Here is a 21,692-nt window from a genome sequence, read left to right on the forward strand (position 1 = left end):
ATTACTGCAGTACATCACTTATTTCAGCTAGGATGAAAATATTGCATGGGCTTGCGAGATATAGATATAGATATATACAGAAGAAACAGAGGGATCAGTGATTTCTGTACTGTAGTATCTTTTTTTCGGCAACATGGGATGTCACTTTTAAAAACACACAGATTTTCATATGGAAATTTGAGCACACATCAGCACAGAAACAATCCTCGTAGCCACCTGTCGTACGCTGTATATTCTTATTACCATGCTTAAAAGTATTTACTATGCTCTGTTTTTTCTATGATAGTGTTTTAGCTTGGTCCATTACTTAAGTTCATCTGGTAAGCCACACCATTCTTAATGTGTATTCCGCTAGGTTGGTGAGACGGCCTGCTATGTTTAAGGCTAACAACTGTGATTTGGGTAGATGGCTGTGACAGTGATTAAGAAATACACATACATAATGCATATAGTAAAACTCAAATTGAATGTTAATCATTAGCACGCCACGCTCCTCTAACTGCATAGTGTGTATCATATATGGCATCCGATACTCTCCTTTTTAATTGAAACCATAGTGTATCTGATTCTGCATGGCCATTGATAATAGCAAAAGTTTACCAGAGAACTTAATAAGGCCCATCTGGCTATGACGCTGAATGAGACTCACAGAGGTCGTGCCCCAGCAGGGTGGCAAACCATCACATGCTCCAGAGATATCTGAGATCCAATGTCACCACTGCTGAAGATCACATACGTTGAGCACTAATCAGGCGGGTGAGTAACTTGGGCGGATAAGGTAAGGACTATATAAAACTTCAACATGGTGTGGAAGGCTCAGAATAAATTCAATTATTTTTCCTTTGAAATGATACTGTACTTCGTGTATTGTGAGCGGCTGCAATTTGAGCCCCGTACGGGTATGCGGAAGGGTTAACTGCGACACTGTGAGGCCTGAGGAAGCATTGCCCCTCCAATATATCTACTGGGCATGCTACAAATGCGATGCAGCATAAAAGGGAGCAGCTCAAGCTCAGCGGTGCTTAGGGCTGAACGATGGAGAGGAAGGAGGTCTGCTGCGGGCTGTAGCCAATGAATCAAGCGAAGCCACGAGGCTTTGTGGTTGACGGAGCTGCCAGACCCTGGCAGACACCAGGGCTACCCACTGAGGTTCCCGTCAGAGTTCCAGGAGTCACGGGACACAGTGCTCGCCCGGGGAACCCAGAGAACCAGCTGGTAACACCCAGGGTACCGTGTACAGCAGCGGAGAACACACGAATGAGGAAGCAGCCCAGGGGAAACAAATATGTGGGCCAAGTGGGTGAACTAGAATACTGAGTCAGTGTGTTTCAGTTAGACCCACACATCACACACACACTGAATATCAATGGCATGGGCTCCCTGCCACTACCATGGCACGGGGCTGTGGCGTAGCCGGTTGGAGTTGGGATACGGACTGGACTGACCCCTACCCGAGAGCTGCTGCTACTCCTCTCCTGTGTTGGGTTTGGCACCCTTCCCTGACTGAGGCCACTTGGCCACAAGGCCTTAGTGCGATGCAAGACAGGGGGTGAATTCATTGACTATTCGTCAACTAGTGGCGCACAAGCGGAGAGCTCTTATTGCCATGTGCGGGACGGGGGATGAATCCAATGGACTTTGAGCACTATGCCATACGTTGCCCCTGCAAACTGGGCGAGGTGTCTAATAGACTTTTGGCCTGAGGCCCTACTGCCCTACGAAGAGGGGAACTAGAGGTGTTTGGGTGAACTTATTGTCTGTGGCCACTGTGCCGCACTGCTCTGACTAACAGGGACGAATAAAGGGACCTGTAGTCCCCAGGTCATGAGGCCCACAGTGAACTGGGGAAAAATCCATGGACCGTGGACCACTAGGCCTTACTGCCACTACGCCCAAGAAGTGGAATACTACTGACTCTGAAACATTGGGGTCAAATACTGCCATGCACTAAGCGGTGCTAATAACATTGATACATTTGGCAATTAGGGCCTCACATTGCCCTGATAACATTGAGGCCAGTATATTGACTTCTGGTTTTGGAGCTATAGATGCAGGGTGACATATACGTTGCCCCTACACCCTAAGGGAGCCGAGGCGCAATTTGGCCGCCTGCACTGGAACGAGGTCCCCTGCAACCCTGTCACAATGTGCTCTCTGCATTTTCTGGCTCCATGCGGGACCCGGAACGATGAGATACTATGATGGACACAGTTGTCGTGAGTAATCTTGAGGCTGTCGGCAGTTACCGGCACCACATGGAAACCTTGCACAAGATAAGCTTGGTTCTGTATGGCAAGACCTTCCAGATACAAGAAGATGTCTGGAGTAAGCAATGAACACTGTTCCAAGCTTATATGACCATTGAATCTCATGGAGGTGTATGTATCACCATGTAAACTCTGGTGATATCAGACTCAGAAGCTCTATAACTTATGTGTATTTGGCAGTGAATCTACAAAGTTTAGTTGGGCTCTGTTCTCTGCTGTGATGCCGCGTATCTGAAGTATGATAATTGAACAATAGCTTGAGGGACCAAGAGATGGGGATTAGTTGTACGAACGTCTCCAGTGTTTTTTTTTTTTATTAAAACGTTTGTACTAGATCTACAGATCTGATTACATACTCTCTGCCAACACACACCTTTGTAGTCATGCCACTTGATATTGTAAAGAGCCCAATTTCAGCAAACTGCATGGGAGTAGTCTCACTTTATGTTAACGTTGAATTTATGGAAGTAAGGCATATGTTTTTAATGGTGAGAAGTAATTGTACCATGTGTTTGCAACGAATATTTACAAGAAGGGTTGGTGATAGATGTGTTCTCCATCAGACTCCAGAACAAGTTTTAAATCAAGGATACAGATTTTGTTTTGTGTAAAAAAAGGATCTGCTTTAGGACATGTATTTTGGGGGACGTTGTATAGGTACATGTTATATAGGATGTCCGACTAGTTGATTCACAATGTGGTCCTTCTGGCTTTGGAATTGTATGAAGTCTTTTGGAATAGTCTCCTTTTGGAGTGCTAGAGATGGAAAGAATGGGTCCGCTGTTCCCTCAACTGACATGACCCCCTCCCCACCACTCTATCAGTCAGGCATGGGGTCGCCTCTAGGTCCGCTGATTAGGGGGATTAATCTGGGACACTGGAGTTCATATGTGCGCGTTTGCGTTGCCACAGAAGTCCTGTGTGAACTTGGTCGGTCTTTTGGCCGCATAGTAAGCCTCTCTGTTCCTCATTAGCAGCCATCTGTAAAAGGAAATAACAATATAGTTCCGCACCTCACAGAGAGTGTTATTATGAAGATATAACGTATTTATGAAAGTTCGTGAGGGCTGTTTGATTTACTGTGGCAATAGGGAGGCCTCAATTTTTATGTTATCTGTAGCTAGATATAAACTCCTTACTCGATGGATTGTTTGTTTGCAAGATTGTGGCACTTACACTTTAACGGCCACGGACTGGATGTTGTCTGTTTTTTGCCTTAGCACGCATCAGATAGACCCAATACTAAGTTAACTACTGATAATGAAAAATAGTAAGTATGCATCTGTCATTGGAATCGAATGGCAGAAATAGCGTTTTCCTAAAACTATTCTATTGATGTGAATGTCAATTGGAATGCGCTTGGGGTGTGCATCATTTACAGAAAGCAAATTGCTATAGTACTTACAATAAACTGTATTTGGAGATGTATAGTGTATATATATTATTTGATTAGTCTTAACGGGGCATCTTTTTACCCATGCAGACCACCAGCAGGGCATCATTAGCACAACTTGCAGAGCTAATGGGAAGGGCTATGAATGCGCTGTATATAACTGTGTGTGAGGTACGGGCATCATTTAACTTGCAGTCATTTGTTATTTATTTGAGGGGGTGATGGGAACTCTTGTATTCCTTAGTCTGCATGCTAGAAGGTTATCCCTTTAATAACTAAATGACATTCTTCTTTAGCAATTTACTGAGCTGCACAGATGTGTGCACTAAACTGAACACAATGGACTAGTGAAAATAATCGATGGGAAGCTATGTTATGTGTTAAATACCAGTGATTTGGTTATGCAAGAAAGATTGAATAAGATTATATGGAGGATCAACATTAAAACAGTGATGCTCGAGAATGTTTAGTGTGAAGTGGTTGTATTAAACTGCTCAGTTGATCTTGTGTCTTTTTTTTCATAATGTTCTTATCTGATACAGATGTACACTTAATTTCGTGGGGTCATATTGAATCTATACTAGCAAAAACACAAAGTATATTTTATGAAAATCCTGATTAGGACCAAAAACTTGCTTCTGTTGTTGTGTGCACATTACAGTTGATGGCTGTGGTGCGTTTGGTAGGAGAGTGCCTAAAAGAACAATTACTAAACACAATATAGTACTCGTACAGGGATCTAACCCAAAATAACTCTGATTGACAATACCTGACCTGAATTCTTTTGGACAGACCATGAAATGAAGTACAGTTTTCCCTTATCTCTTAGTTTAGAGGTGTCTAGTCTTTACTATATACAGCCTCCATGATCTCTTTGCTTGATGCATGGTAATCTGGCTATATCACAATCCAAACTGTCACTGAAGCCAAAGGAACACTCCTGAAGTCAGGATAGCTTGTTTTTCTTATCTGTCGTCATAGAGGTCTTGTCTACATAGTGTATTTGTCCATGGCCAAGTGGGGTGTGTGAATTCTAGTTATTGCAAAGCATTGTTGCGCACTCACTTGCTCTTGCGGACCCTGCTGGAGCAAACAAGAAGTTCCCTAGTGCACGTTTAACATAGTAAATGTTTGGGACTTTGGCAATGTGCACTAAGAAATTTTTAGTGCACATACTGCGGATAGCCACATGGCCCAGTTAGTGAACAGCATGTGAGTGTCGACCTGGAACCTCACACCTTGTGCTCTTAAGGCACTGTGTAGACAAGTCTTAATAATTGCCATTCTCAGCATTGGAACTATATAGTTAATTTAGAAAATGGATACAGATACTATAACAACCTTTCATCAGTGGGCCTCTAAAACTCTTTAGAAAGATTGAGTTGCACTAAGTTTTGCAACTAGGAAGATTAATACCACAGCAATTAGCTTGACAAAGTAATGGTCTACATGCAGCATACTTTTTTCTTTAAAGGGTTCTTTTTAGGATGGATCCATGTGATGGTTACTGAATGCTCCAGCCCTGATCCAGCAAAGAGGTTAAACACGAGCATTGAACTGTATCGTGCCACGCGAGTGATAGTACCCTGTGACCTTAGGTGGCTTTTTGGGTGGATGAATGAATAAGGCACTATATTAGATTATCGTAACATTGTTTTAGGCTGATGCAAGATTAGCCAGAGAATGAATTTTGCTTGCCAAGTTCAGTATCTCTTATAAGAAATCTCTGTTGTTCAGCCGTCTTTTTTTTCAAAGTTTCCATATGGTTATGGGACATGTGTGCTCCCAATTAAAATTATCTGACCAAATTCCTGTAAGGAATGGCATTTGATTTTTTTAATACAGCATGAAAGTCTGTGATGATATTGACTAACCCATTGAGGGACTCTATTTTGGCTCCACAGCGCATGTGTGTTCACTTATTTCTCAACATTTGAGAAACTATATTGTGTTGCTTGTGTAGGATTCGGAAGCCCACCATCAGAGAAGAGGAAGTGTCTTTATATGCTAGAAATGACGACCATAGCTCACAAAACTTCATATCCTATGAGCTTTTCTGGAATTCAAGTGTTGTAGATTTCTGGGAGCCTATGCGATCAACCCATAGGATAGTGCAAGGAGCAAGTCTGTTTGTCTCCAGATTTTTTAATGTTGAGATCCAGTAGGCAACAAATCTTGGCCCCATGAAAATCAATGTGTAAAATTCATCCATGAAACTTCAAGGGGGCCCATAAATTTCCAATGTAAGAGAACTGTAGCAGATCCGTTCGGGCTTAGGTGTCAGGGCTCATCTCTGTTAAAATCTGATAATTAAACTTCGTGTGGCCAGATCTTCAGCTAAGATAAACTGATTGGTAGCTCCATTGTCTTCAATACAGGTACATCAACTTTCACCAGCTGAGTAATCTGTCCCTTTTGAAGGAGATGGTCAAAAAGTGCTCACAACAGATGTTAGGAGCACAATGTACCATTGGCTTTTTAGCAGGTACTTTTGTGCGCATAAGCACCTTAGGCACTTGAAAACTATCGCGTTTTATTCTAGTGCGTGGTTTATGGTCACGAGAATTTTCCAGAGAAAAAACTATTGTCTTAAGTTAGTAAGTGCCCGGGCCTTGTGGTGGGCGATGTGAGATACTGCGACAGATCATCCCAAGTATTGCTGACGACCTCCTGTCTCGATACACATAACATACGGTTTACAATGTGATTGATGCTGCCTGTCATGATGTAGACAACACAATGAGAGGGGTGAGAAATAAAATGTGAGGGTTGTGGTTTTTGGGTATCTTTGGAGCGTGCGGATCTCCCTTCAGAAGTGGTGTGGACATGAGATCGTGAATGTATCGCACGTCTGTAATTTTAAGGGTTTGTTATGCGGGTCATACATTTTAACCTTGTTTTTAGAAGGCTCTGACTTTATATAAGTATATAGTAGAGATAGAGCTAAAGATTGTTTGTATGTAAAGAATAATTATGGTTTCGAAAAAGTGTAAGTATAAGATGCATGTCATAAGCTCATAAAGTGAAAGTAAATCATGCAGAGCCCACCTGGACAACAGTGGCTACAAGTAGACCTGGGGACAAGTGTGTTGTGCCACTTATAAAATTAGCTCGTTGGACTGCATCACTGGGATATAAGGAATAGATGGTGCAGTACACCGTGTGTTGTAGGGATCTTCATATTGTTTACATGTAAGAATATGTGGACATATGGGTGTATTCACCGTAGGGATATGTGGTTTGTGAGTAAAACACATTGTAACTGGGTTTCGATTGTGCTGGGTTGTTGTTTGTTTGGAATTAGTATTGAGCCAGCATAACTTTCTAGATTGCTGCTTTCCTCTTTCATCCACTGGTGATCATTGATTGACTGTGAGAGGTAGGTCTCTGAGCATACCTTTCTGAGCTCCAGAAAGATTCCGACATGTTGGGGGTTGGGGTATTTTTTATTCTAGAGCAAATCCATCCTCTGTCATGAATGGCAGCGCAAGAATGGAACTGAATAATAACTCCTACAGCATACATGTGACGGTGCTGCCCCCAAAATTTACCTTAAAGGCTATTTCCCTTCATTCCCGAGCTGTATATGCGACCCCCTTTTCTAGCGGTATGAGCTAAGGCCCACCTCTTGTAGTGCAATGAGTTGTGACGCAAGGACCACCAAAAGGGACCAACTCTTTACAGTTGCTCTCACCTAATACAAATGACTTGTTGCATTTCTATAGTGCTAATTCCATATGGAGCATCTCAAAGATACATTATAAAAAAAAAAAAAAAAAGCATACACTTCACAACCACTCCCTCTGGAGACTGACTTAACTATAATCTGTTACATTTTGACATGTAATGATTTGGTATGTGAAGAGAGTGGTTAAAATGGTTTTTAGGTCCCCAGAAGTGTTCTAGCGTTTTTGCATAAACAAGAATTGAAACCTGAGCCCACCGAATATCCAGTCGCCTGTAAAATTATCTTCAAGACTTGGCCTCTTGAGACTTTGGACAGTAAAAAAAAATATTTGATGTATGTTGGTGTATCTGGGTTTTTTACCCCTCCACATAACCCCTCCCCCAAATTTTATTTCCTGCCCTCCCGCACCCCGAGGAGATGAGCTAGGGTGGGGCAGCATAAAGCATAAATAAGAATGAGAGAATGGATAAGTATATTTAAAATGTGCAGATTGAGCTCCTGCAAGAGAGTCTCCCACTGTTTTCTTGCCACAACATAAAAGGTGTTAGACAGCAGTTCTTTGTCTATGCCAAAGGAAGTTAGCACCACCCCACTCCTGATGGTGTGTTTGTGTCCCTCTAGCCATGTCTCCAGTGCTTCATTCCAGGAGAACCCTGGGTTCTTCAAAACAGTGCAGTTTCTGCATGACTTCTCTAGCTACTTCTCAATGACAATTCAAAATGATTCCTGTGTTTGTAGTGTAGGCAAGGAAAATTATGTGTTCAAGGTGTGGTAAACTGCAAATGTGAGCATTGCCAACAAATATATGAAGTACCAGACAGCCCCCTAGCTGCAAGACTAACTGATATCCATGGCTGCAGTGTGATCTACCTTCATTAAGTTGCTTGTAGTATTCTCTTAACTAGGGTCTAAACAAACAAGTGACAACCTCTTGGGCCCTCATACAGATTTATGGAGGTGTTTCTAGACGCTTCTAATGCTCCCTCAAGATTCATCCATTTGTCCAGGAAGTCTGCAAAGTGAAAGTACTCATCTCATAAATAATGTGGACATTGAACTAAAATCCAGGTAGCAAGGGATAAAAAGAGCCACTTGTACTTTGGGTACAGGAGCCCCATGGAATGATGTGATAGAGAGATGAACGCAGAGCGTGATTTTATACTGTGGATAACACATGAGACACATTGGAGGAGCATGATACTGGCAAAAGCAGATGGCCGGAGTGAGGAGGATGGGGAAAATAAAGTAATTATTGGAAAAGTAATGATTATCTGGTATGTCTACCTGGAATGCTCAGTCAATACAATATCAAGCTTGTTTGATGGGTGAGGGGGTAATCCTTAGTGATGAATGGTATTTGTGGGGTGACTGAAAGCGATGCTTGCCTGGTTGGGTGGAGGGAAATATCTGTAAGTAACAATGGGACTTTTTAAGTTTGGTTGCACCCGTTACATGAAAGTCAGTGTAAATAGACCACCTTCTCAGTATTTCTGTATTTTAGCAGCATGGGCAAGCTGTGGACGTTCAGTAATATTAAAAAATCCTTTATTGCCTTATAACTCCTTATATGCGATGCAAGATCTCTGGAAGCATAAACTTTTTTACTGTATGCTTCAGCATGCCTAACAGTTTAAAAAAAAAAAAAAAATGAATAAAATGGCAGGATTGGTATACTAATTGGTATACTATTAGTAAACATAGAGCCAATTACTCACTCTGAGTAACTACACATTAAAAGACTAATGTGCCAAAGGAGAAACCAGCAGTTGGGACAGAATAGAAGGCCACTCAGTCTAGTGAAAGTGTGACTAGCATTGGGTTGGATGGTAGGAAGAAAACGCTGTGTTTGAAAGTAAGCCTTCCCCAAGAGGGTAGAGAGCCACCTACAACGAAAGATACCCATTTCTACCACAGTTCGTCCGAACAGGGAGGCCTTCACAGAAAAAATCATTCTGAGTTCCAATGTCAGAAACAACAAGGACAAAACATTCGCAATTTCGTTGAAACTTTATACATCTGAGGAAGAAGAAAAACTGTCAAGCAAAAATTAAATCGAGCTAAATGAAAGTAACTGTTTTACATTTGTTGTTTCATTTTTCTTGTGTGTTTGACCTCTAAATTCTTAAAATAAAAACTGCTTTTTAGATGTTTCCTTGTCTTCACCCTATTGCTATTGTCCTTGCACACTAAATACAGTTTGCTAATTCTGATGTATTCCAGATATTTGTTTAGCGTGTCCTTACAGTTTACCTACAACTGGCATGTTTTAACGTGCTGATTTTTCCTGCCAGGCGTGCTGCTCTTAATCCTCGTTGTACATCTCAAACCTTTAGCTTTTTCCCTGCCTATGTGAGCTCTTTTGATAAACTCGAAGTTGTCATATGGTTTGGTCGCTATGATCTATTCTGTCAGTACAGTATGTGGATGCTATGAGTACCCCTAGCAGACTTCTGATGCATTAGGTCGTTTCATTAGGTTCAGGTGATTAAGTAGAAGATGTAAAAATCCATAGTATAGTATTGTAGAAGCTGATACAGGGTTAAACGGATAATTCATTTTGGGTAGTCGAGTGTTGCGTAATAATAGATGTCTGTTGCTGTACGAGACACTGCATGGTATGTAGCCCCCCCCCCCCCCCCCCCCCCAACGATCGTTTCATTACTATGTATGTAACAGAGTATTAGGACTCTTAGACAGCTGGTCGCGCAGGAGGTAGGAAGCTGTATGAATGCGCCCGGCATCCCGTTAGACCTGCTTGGACTCTGACGGTAATAGTACTCATGGTAGGTGCCTACCCAGAAGTCTAGGGCTGGGGCTCAAATAACAGGTCCTGTAGCATAAACCTCAGTGGGGATTGCATGAATGGGGAATCTTTGTTGATTAGTATTTCAGTCTGACCCAAACAAGAATCAAGGAAAGGATGGGCAATGAGGACAGACCTAGTGGAATTTTCTATCCTTGACACAAGTAAGAAGACTAAAGGCTGTCCCCAATTGTTAACATGTGGAGAGGGAAGTTGGTAGAGCTACTCTAGTCTGTATATCTGATGTAGGGTAAAATGGGAAGCAAAACATGGAGGTCCAGGGTAGAAGCCAATGCCCCCACCTGGGGTATTGAGGAAAATAACAGCGGTTGAAGGGCACTCCACTTAAAGAGACAGGGTGAACAATGAAGGAAGTGGTATAGCATAGTTCACATAGAGCGAGCAACACGGGGGTCCGTCAAACTCAATGTGAGACGAGGACGAGGGGACAGAGTGGAATCGGACTTGTGCCCATTGGCACGAGGGCCGAGATCTACTGGAGCAGACCGCCGCTCTCTGCTATGAATCCCCTGGCAACTAATCTACACCTTCCACACCTTCATTGATGGCCAACGATACCACGTATTGCAATGTGATCATTGCTCCCAACGGACGAAGCATAGTTTTCGGCTAGCTAGCGCGCAGCTCCCACGCATCCTCCCCACTCCACTCCTGGAAAGTGCTAAAAGCAGCCAAATAAAGACTTGTTTTGGTGGCTCCTTAGGCAAGGTTGCGGCACTCTTAGGCGGCGTTAGGTTCCCGGAACAGAAGTGCGGGCCATCCTCCCACCGCCAGTAGACAGGGCATGCGCTCAGCATGGACAACAGGCCGGGCGGCGGGTCCCTACTTGTGTGCACACAACCCCGGCGCAACACGGCACCGGTCCCGCTTCCCTCCCCATCCCCACCCTGTGAGCCGTGCCCGGACTTGTCTCGGTACTTCCCCTAGCCCATATATACCCCCGGATACCGGCAGGGCTCTCGTTCCCCTTCCCCCCCCACCCCCCACCCCCCCCCGGCACCGGCCCTGCCACGGGGGTGTTCTCAACTTCCCTCAACCGGCCCGGCCCAGCAGGTCTCGCTTCCCTTCCCCACCCCCCATCCCCCCCCGGCCCGGCCCAGAGGCCCCGGCGGGTTCTGTCACTTCACCTCCCCCGGCCCACGGCCCCAGCAGGCTTCTCGCTTCCCTTTTCCACCCCACGGCCCCGGCGGGTCCCGCTTCCACACCCAGGCCACGGCCCGGCCAACCGGGGACGGCTCCCGCTTCCCGACCCCCCCCTTTACCGCGAGAGGTGTCTCCGGCCGAGGCCTTTTGCATCGAGCTACGTCACCCGCTCACGAGACCGCAGTGGTGATGGGGGCTGGGGGGCTGTGAGCTCCACTCAGCCCGAGCGCAGCTACTTCAGCCCAGAGCTCCCAGCCCCGCACATCCTCCCCAGCGACCGTGCTCGGATTAGGGGCGGGGATCAGGCACGCTCGGAACGGTGAGAGGGACTCGGTGCTCTATGCGCCGAGGTGCTCCAGGAGAGGGTAGCGGAGATGGTCGGGAGCCTACCGCTTTTCTCTTGGGGGCCCCTGCGGAAGCCCGGGGCACGGGGCAATTTGCCCCCTTTTGACTCCCCCCCCCTCTGGGCGGTCCCTGCGCGACAGCGCAGTGGGCCAGCATGTTTGAGGGACCTGATTCATAGGCTTAACGCATAAGACAGGTGTGCAAGCTGCTGATGCTGCGTTTCTTTGACATAGACGTAGGACAGTGCTATGCACCTGTCAAGACCTTCACAGGCACATATGACTGTCCAGAAATGCCTTGGTGAGGGACAGAACCTTGGCTCTGCGTTGGCACCATCTTTATGAAGCAATACCATGTAAATGCCAATGAGGAGAGAGAGGTGGAGGTGAAGTGTGGTGACTGAAAATTAAGTGAAACATTAAACCCCTTGCCTATAGCAAGCTGGTATCCGATAGCTCCGCTTCTAATCTTTGGTTATTTCATGCTGATATGAGTGTCTATAAATACATAATTTTAGCATTGCATGTTCTATCTGATTTTGGTTTAGTGGTGAGTAAGCTGGGCAACCTGTCGTTTGGCAGTTTCAACCAAGAAGGTCAAGGCATGAGATGGCATTGTGTAATTTCAAACCAATATGAAAGGGAGCCTTGCCAGGAAGGATGAGGTTGATAAGACATACTTAGGCGTGACACAGATTGACAAGAAACAAAATATATGCGGGACAACACGTCGGGAGCAGCCCCAGGCTACTAACACCTCTTCACACCCCAGGCGAGAGATGAGAGGATACAAAGCCTGAGGAAGCTGCGGGTCAGGGGTGCAGGGGCCCCTGGCTCCGGCTGCATCCCTGCCAAAATTTGGGTTGGGGGCTCATGGCCCCCACTCCAGCCCTGCTGCAATAGGAGCTCGCGGGTTGGGGGTTGACATGGACCACGTGCCCCCGCCCGCAGCCCATCTGCGGGCACAGGGCCCTAGCTGCAGCACCCAGCCGCTTAACTGGGGGATGTGTTCCCACCCACTGGGAAGCACCTGGCCGGTTCATATGGCTCCTAAGGTCAGACGGCGGCCAGCAGGGGTCTCAACTCAACATGATGCAGCCTGGCACAAGGCACTGGAATCCAGCTGCCATTGGCTGGACGGCTGTGGGGCATGGGACTTACTGTGGGAGGCTTATGAGTAGAACGCAGCGCCTAAAGGGGCAGTACAGGGGGGGATCTGTGCCGTCGTGTCCGCGCACACACACCCGACAGCTCCCAGTGGCCACGATGGAGAAAACACTTGCGGTAGATGCAGTTAGGCAAAGACCCCCCCCCGGCCAGTCCCCTGTGATCCTGGGGAAGCAGGGTCCTGACCGCCCTCGCCGTTAGACTGGAGAGCTACCCCAATTAGAGCAACTGCTGGGGACCCCATGTGAGTGCCTCACCAGGGTAATCCTGCCCAGCCCTGTGCGCAAAAAATTATCTGGGACAAATGACGTCTTGTCCTTCACATCAGTCGGGACACGTGTACAAACAGACATAAATTTGGGGACAAGTGTCAATTTGATCCGGAAACGTCTGGTCACCCTAGGCATACTGGCAAGGCACGGATACAGTAACATGCAACCATGCACTTTACCAAATATGCAAACTGAAGACAATGATGTCGATTAATTGAAGAGGTCCCCTGTTTAGGATAAAAAAACACAAAAAGTCATAGAGTTCTGGACTGTCAAAGATGTTCTAAGTCATCTTTTTCTAGAGAAAGAAGTGAGGAAATAAGTGGTTATGTTTATTTAAACTAAAACATGGACTGTAAAAAATGCTACAAAGATGTATTTATTATTTGATCAAGTGCAATGCACATCCTTTCACTATTACAAGTGGTAGTCATTGTGTTTGAACAAGGACGCACCTGTGCAATATTATTTGCACACTTAGATAGAAAATCTGTTAGGCTGCTCATGATCTACTCTAAAAGAAAAAACATTTATGGTCGGATGTGAAATGTTTTATAGCAGTTTCAGAAGGAGCTATGCACAATATCGGAACATCAAGGAATCACAGGAATCGCTGGGGGGGGTTATTGCTGAATGAGGATTTAGGAGAGGAGAAATACACGTCGACTTCATGAGTATCAATAGAAGAATTGACCCTCCCTCCCCCTGTTATTGATCATGATTTTGGAGAAAATACATGTTTCATGGTTCAGTTAGAGTTCATTCATTGTCGAGATTGGAACCCAGATTTCTGTGTCAATTAGTATTTGCTTTGAAAGCTGAGAAGTCTCAGAAACTGCCTTCACACACAAGTTTACAATGTAAAAGTAAGCTGATAAAGATTAAGGAGACGAGATCATATTTTTTTTCCTTCTTGCACACAAACAAAGCATTAAACAAGAATATTCATAGAGACAATATAGGCATATTCTTATGGACACATCGCATTAATGTCAGGGGAATGTTTAGAAGAACGTAAATGAAACTGAGGAAAATAACCTATTACACCATCTCAGCTTTGATTCTTACAGTGAAATACTGGCAAATCAAGTCTGACAGAGTGTCAGAACTTTCCAGCCTATTCTGATTCTGCCACTCTTCACATTCATACGAATTAAAACCTGGGCTCTCTACAAGTAGCTGCTGTAATTTCTTATGATGTATTGTCACGTCGGCATTGAACAGGGGAGGCTACAAATGACCACCTAAATCCTGAATGTTTGTCTCTGGTATCCAAACTAGTGTTTTAGAAGACAGGGTTGGTTTTATTACTTCCAGGCAAAATTATAAAAATATGCTAAAGAAACAACCTGCATGAGACACCAAACACACTCTGATTTCTAATCTGCCCTAACAGGCGTATGTGCATTAAAGATGTCAGAAGGTTATTTAGCAACAGATCACAAGTCTAGCGTACGAAAAGTCCCTAGTGGTCGGTATTGAGATGGACTCCCATAAAGCAATTCCGCATACAATGCATTACCGCATGTGATCTAGTTTGATGCGAGTGCGTTAAGGGTAGCAGCTGCTCGTCTGCGTACAGTCCTACTGACTACTCCTTAGCACGCATATGGAGGAATGGTCTTGTAGCCAAAGCACAATGTAGGTGAGAGGGTAATGGATTCTATTCCAAACTCTTTCACCAACTGGTCGAAGTGGGCGGTGAGAGTCAGGAACCCGCTGTGTCTCAGTTTACCCCACTTGAGAAAATGAGAATAAACATATAATATTGAATTTCCCTGCCTTAGGAGATACTGTGAAACTTAATTTTAATGTCTGTTTGTAAGGTGCTCTGAGGCCATGTCTATCTGCTACAGAGCCAGCGCTCCTACGGTGCTGCATAGATGCGCTGTACTGTACACATCCATCAATGTGCAGTTAATTTAGTCTAGATAAAGATGAATGAATCATTTTCACATCAACCTAGCCGTGGTCTGTACTGGCAGTTCAGACAAATCTACTACCGGATGCTCTGGTGCAACATTTCGATCACAGCACTTGAGTGATGTGTCGCTTGGCTATGATGATATGTTTTTAGGTGGTGGTAGACACCGGCCCTGATGTCTTCCCTAAATGGAGCAGGGGGTATAGAAGTGCAAAGTAGCATTATTCACTGACATACTCCCTGCTGGACAATGAGGGGGAGACAGCACAGCTAAACAAGAAGGGAATCTAGAAGGCAGGACTATGGATGAGTTGGGTTGATCTGTTGTTTTTTGGGGGGTGTGGGCAATGTATAATTGCTTGTGAAGCACTGCTCCCCCCCGCAAAGGAAAGAGACACTAAGTAATGTGGATGTCACGGAGGGGGGCAGTGTGTGGTGTGTTTTGGCCGTGAACAACATTATGAATAAAAAATGGTTCTACAGTTAGCTACAATAACCCAGTATTGTCTGGGTACTAGTCTTGCATCTGTAATCACTAGAGACAGAAAATGTTTTTTTGGTAATGGATCACATATTTCATTAGCCGTTTCAGTAATAGAGCTCTCTTCGATAACCACATCTTTTCAATTCAAAAAGATTCGTAACGCCGATTATTTCTTTCTCAAGAAGATTTTAAACATAATTTATAAAACACTTTTCTTCCTAAAAAGGCCAATTTTTTCCTACAAAAAAATTAATTGAAAAATGTTGACCAGCTCTAGTCCCTCTGAAATCAATGAGGTGACTCGAACAAAGAGAAACCACTCAAGTAAAATTTTTATGGTTGGGTCCCATGAGACAAAATCTAAAGGTAAAAAGGAAACGCTTTCTAATTGCTTATATGCAAATATTTGCAGACCAATTTAGCTGTTATAAAAATACTAATATGAGGTGCATATTTGAATTTGCACATAAAAAACCTGGCTTAATTTAAAAAAACACAAAGAACTGGGCAAATATTTTAAAATCAAATTATTTAGATATTTCACTTTTACAACTGGATACTTGTTACTGGCACTATTTTGAATTCAAGTAATGTTTATACAATGTCACCTTCAGTCTATGGGGCTCTGATGAGCAAATGCTGTAAGACTGGGGCCCTTAGATAAGATTAGTTCCTGCCCCAAACAGCACATAGTCCAGGGTCCCAGGCTACATATGTGCCTACTTTACTCACAAAGTAGCCTAATTGAACACAGTGGGAGACACACACAAATAAAGTCTACTTACATGCTTAAGTATTGTCAGGAGCAGGGGCTAAGGGCCCTATTCTGTTTCCATTTAATTCAATGGGAAAATTCCCAATGACTTCACTGGAAAGAGACTGAGCATCTCCTGGAAGGTGGTGATTGCTCTCAAATCCTGCTTATATCAGCATTTGCGAGGAAGCCAGTGGCACCTAGTAAATGGAGGCGTTGAATGAATAATACCAGAAGGAATGTTACTGTACATAGGGCCCCTTTTAAAGCAATGGCCTAAATACACACTTACATAAAAGGCCATTCTAGTCTCTTCAGAGATGAGTTGTTGGTTTTTTAAACTGTCTGAATATGTTTACTGTAGACACAAACCTCTGCCTGTGTAAAGGCCTCAGTACTCTGAATACCTCTCGACCTTCTGTGAATGCCTTCACCTGGCTCCAAAGAAATCATTAGTCAGTTCTGCTCTCCTGGTTTCTATAGGGAGTTATGTTTTTTTTATGTGGTGAATAATAATGAAAATTCTGAATAATGGCCCAAAACTGTTATACTGGAGTAACATGATATTGCTGCAAACCCGTTTAGAGGAAAAGCCCTGTATTGCCAGGCCCTCTGAACTGTGGATGTCATTACTTCTTCTTGGAAAATTAAGGAAGCTGAATTAACTAAAGGTGTGAATTTGAAGTGTAAGTACAATATTTATATTCCAACTGATGTATTTTATAATTATATAGTAAAAATGAGAAAGTACGCACTTTTTCAGTAATAGCACGAACCATGTATATATAGTTTTTTAGTTCTCATAATATTGTACTTTAAGATCTGATTAGGAAGTTTCCATTTCAGATATATTGTTCCCCTACTAGTCTCCCATGGTGCCTATTCCAGATTAATGCAGTCTTGTTGTAGTTATGTAGATGAAAATATAACTTTCTATTTCAGATTTTAAAGTTCATGAAGCAGGCGGAAATCAGACTTGTAGTTATGAAGACCATTCTAAAATGTTTCTTGCGGTTTCAGCAATTATTTTGTGTAGTAAACAGGCATATATAAATCCCTCACTCCTTTGGTAAAATTCTACCTTGCACTGCGAACACGTGTATATATATCAACATCAAATGTGAAAGAGTATAACCGTTTGAGAAGGTAGAAATCTTCAGAAATGGCCTAACTGTGCTCTAAGCCTATAAACTATTGAATGATTAGAGGCTGGGAAGCTGAATTTACATTTCTTGGCGTCAGAACTAAGGCTGTTTTGATTTCTTAGGTGTGATGGAAATGCTCTTGATGAAAGAGTGGTGATTTAGATAAAGATTGTACATGATCTTTAACTCTGGATTTCTAGTATTTTTAGTGTTTGTGTTACTTAGGAATTGATTTCCTCCACCTTAACTCCAGGCTTGCTGATTTTTTCTTCAGCAGCTGTAGCTACAGATTTTTGCTTTACATGTTCTACATCAATGTTACATGTGCGTCCATTATATGATGGGGAAGCTGTTAGCCACGGCTCTAGCTAAAGCTGCCTCAGGAATGTATAGGTGTAAATCCTCCTCGGGATCTCCCTAGAGAAGCAGGGCTCTGGCCCTAGGGGTGTATTGATGCCTGAGGCAGATCTCTCTCCTGGCAGGAGTTGTTCTGCGATCTGGCTCCTGCTCTGTGTACAGTTAGTGAGAGAGAATAAGAAACCTGTCACCCCCTTACAGCAAGAAAAGGGCCCTGGTCTTGACTTCTAGCCTCCTCCTCTCCGCAGCCTCCTACCCCGCAGGCCCCTGCCCTGGACATCGGCGCTGAATGACAATGGGCAAAGTGCTGTCCCGCTGGCGGAACCGGCACAGGCCAGCTTTTGTGGCCTGTGCTGGCCGGGTGCGAATGCGGACTGGAGCGGGATCTCGGCTTGAGCAGCCCCGGGAGGCAAGATCCCGGTCCATGCGCGGCGGTGATGTCCTGCCACTGAGCTGCCCGGGCTCAGCGGAACCCAGCAAAGTGTGCGAGGGGGCGACGCCTCTGCAGCAGCCGCCTTCTCGGCTGGGCCTGGAGCCGAGGGGGCGATCGAAGCTGGCCAACGAGACCCACCCCCGCCCAGGCGGGTTCAGCCCAAACCCAGCCACGTTCCCCTGGGCGGGATCGCTCAGTCCGCAGCAGCAGCGCCTGGGGAAAAGCCACTAGCCAAAGCCCCCAGCCAGCGCCCGGAGGCTGCACCTGCAGAGAGCGGGTTCAGAGCCAGGGGCGGCTCTAGACCCCAGCGCGCCAAGCAGGCGCGTGGGGCGGCCCTTTCCCGGGGGGGCGGCATTTGGCTCCGGTGGACCTGCCGCAGGCATGACTGCGGCAGGTCCACCGGAGCCGCGGGAAGAGGGGACCCGCCGCAGGACCGGGGAAGGGCGGCGCAGCGCACCGCGCTGCTTCGGGCAGCCTCATTTCTAGAGCCGCCCCTGGCTGCAGCTGCGGGGTTGTTTAAGGCGCTGCCGTGGATATGTCCAAGGGCGGCGGCGCTAGGAAGCCCTAAATCAAAGGGGGAAGTGGGGGGCGGACTCGATCTCTTCTGCCTGGGTGGAGCGCGGGTCCATTGCCGGTGACCTCTCCCCCGACCCCGTGTTCTTTAATTCATGTGTCATGACCCCGGTTTGTTTCCCTTATTGCCCCATTGATCCTGCCCGTTAGGTCAGATTCATCGGCGCTGCGGGGGCTTCATCCTTCAGCCATTGTTAACTTGTTAGCTGTCTATTAAAAATAAAGCCCTGGGAGAAGGAGGTTCCCCCCCCCTGCCCCTTCCCCTGCCGGCTCGGCCTCGGTTCTGTCTATGCAGAGGGTCAGGGGTCTGTAGCCCGGTTACAAACTACCTGCTCTGAGCCCCTGTATAGGCAAACCCTAAGTCAGAGCAACAAGAAACAAACAGGGCGCACGGCCCCAGCCTGAGCCTCGGGGCAGCCTGAGGAGAAGCCTGACCCGCGCCTCACAGGGGCCCTGCACCCCACCTCCACAGTCAGCTGTGACTCTCAGCCAGCTTGGAAAACAGAAGGTTTATTGGTCGCTGGGAACACAGCATAGAACAGAGCTTGTTTGCACAGAAATCAGGAGCTGTCAGCAAAGTCCATCTGGGGGGGAATCCAGAGTCCCGAGCCCTGGACTCTCCCCACTGAGTCCCAAACCAGGAGACTGACCCGCTTCCAGCCCCCCTTCCTCAGTGATGTCCAGCTGCTCGTGCTTTCTGTCTTTCCCAGGAAAACAGGTCACTTCCCCCCCCACACACACACACACTTTAGGCTGGCTCCTTGCAGAGGACTGGCTCCAGCCATCCCTTGCCAGGATACAGAGTTTTGGCCATTCTCTATGCCCAGGCGTCCACTGTGCAGTCACACCTGCCCTCTAGAGGCCTCTGCAATGATCACACACCTGTATCCTACGGGCTTGATACTTGAGTAACACACGGGGAAACTGATGCACACACACAGTATTCACAGAAAACATTCAGAACCTTCCTGCTTCATCGCACCCCTCTGAGACCAGCCCAGGGGCACTTTCTCCAGTGGCAGGAACCCCTCTAACCATACCAGCTCCTGAGCCTGGAGAGAGCTGGGGAAAGGGCTGGAGCCAGGCAGGGAAATGACTCTGCACAAAGGGCCCCTTTCAGGGATCAGCTGGGGAGTTTGGCCTACAAGGGGAGGGGCTCCCTGTGTCTGTGAGTCCCAGAGCTGCTGCCCTCAGTGGCACAGCCAGGTTCAGCCCCTGTTACCAGTGTCCGTGGCTGAGCTGCCTGATGAGAGCAAAGGCCCGCTGGCTCAGAGATGCTGTTCTGGGGAGGTTTAGAAGGGACTTGGTGGGGTTAGTTCTAATGGGGGGGAGGGGGTCTGACCGGGGTGGTAATGAAGTAACTGGGTTTCTTCCCAGCATGGCAGAGTCCTAGAATCAGCCTGGGGGGGAATCGGGGAGTGACATGGTCTCCAGCCCCTTATGAAACCTGCCCAATCTCCCTGCTCCTCTGACAGGCTGAGGAATCGCGTCCACATTTTGCTCCAGATCGTCCAGTCTTCCAGGAGACAGGGCAGGGAAATGGCTGTGATGGAGCCAGCTCAGGTAGGGGATTTTTAGGGAGTTTTGGTGGTGGGGGAGGTCAGTTTCGGAACCAGGAAACACCCCGCTGGGCAGGGCTGGGAAAACTGACTCCCAGTGCTAGAGCCTGAGCCCACTGGCCAGAGGCTGCCGTGAAATACCAAGGGAAGCTGTTGGGATTCCTGTCCCTGGCTCAGAACTCTGCTTCTCCTATCAACCTGTGGCTGGCAGGTGTGTGGGAAACAAAAAGACCCTGCCCTGCTCCGTGTGCTGGGGGGGGGACAAGGAGCTCTTACTTTCTACCCACTCCCTGAAGCCTCCTGGCTGCTCTGAGCAGGGTGGGGGGAGGATTCTGCTTCTCTGTCCCTCCTCCCCCTTGACTGGTGGAATTGTGGCTGGGGCAGCAGGTGCTGAGTGGGGGAATCTTGTTGTTTCAGATGCCGTTGACCTTCGAGGAGGTGGCTGTGTGTTTCACCCAGGGGCAGGGGGCTCTGCTGGACCTCTACTGGGACAGCACGCAGGAGAACTACCAGACGGTGACCTCGCTGGGTAAGAGTGTGAAGGGCTGGATCACAGAAACCCCCCTGGGAGCTGCCACCCAATGTGCAGAGACTACCCCTGCTCCTGTTTTCCCTGCCAGCTCAGGACTCCAGCACCCTGTCTTGCTGAGCCAAACACTCCCGTCTGCTCCAAAACAGACCCAGGGTCTGAATTACTTGCCCCAACGCTCACAAAAGTGTGCTTGTCTTTAACACTCGGATGCCCAACTCCCAGTGGGGTCTAAACCCAAATAAATCCGTTTTACCCTGTATAAAGCTTATGCAGGGTAAACTCATAAACTGTTCGCCCTCTGTAACACTGACAGAGAGATGCATAGTTTGCTCCCCCAGTTATTAATACCTACTCTGAGTTAATTAATAAGTAAAAAGTGATTTTATTAGATACAGAAAGTAGGATTTAAGTGTCAAGTATCAGAGGGGTAGCCGTGTTAGTCTGGATCTGTAAAAGCAGCAAAGAATCCTGTGGCACCTTATAGACTAACAGACGTTTTGCAGCATGAGCTTTTGTGGGTGAATACCCACTTCTTCGGATGCAAGTAGTGGAAATTTCCAGGGGCAGGTATATGTATGCAAGCAAGAAGCAAGCTAGAGATAATTAGGTTAGTTCAATCAGGGAGGGTGAGGCCCTGTTCTAGCAGTAGAGGTGTGAAAACCAAGGGAGGAGAAACTGGTTCTGTAGTTGGCAAGCCATTCACAGTCTTTGTTTAACCCTAAACTGATGGTGTCAAATTTGCAAATGAACTGAAGCTCAGCAGTTTCTCTTTGCAGTCTGGTCCTGAAGTTTTTTTGCTGCAGAATGGCCACCTTAAGCTCTGCTATTGTGTG

Source organism: Mauremys mutica, unplaced genomic scaffold (assembly GCF_020497125.1).
Source record: "Mauremys mutica isolate MM-2020 ecotype Southern unplaced genomic scaffold, ASM2049712v1 001524F_np12_obj, whole genome shotgun sequence".
Taxonomy (NCBI): Eukaryota; Metazoa; Chordata; order Testudines; family Geoemydidae; genus Mauremys; species Mauremys mutica.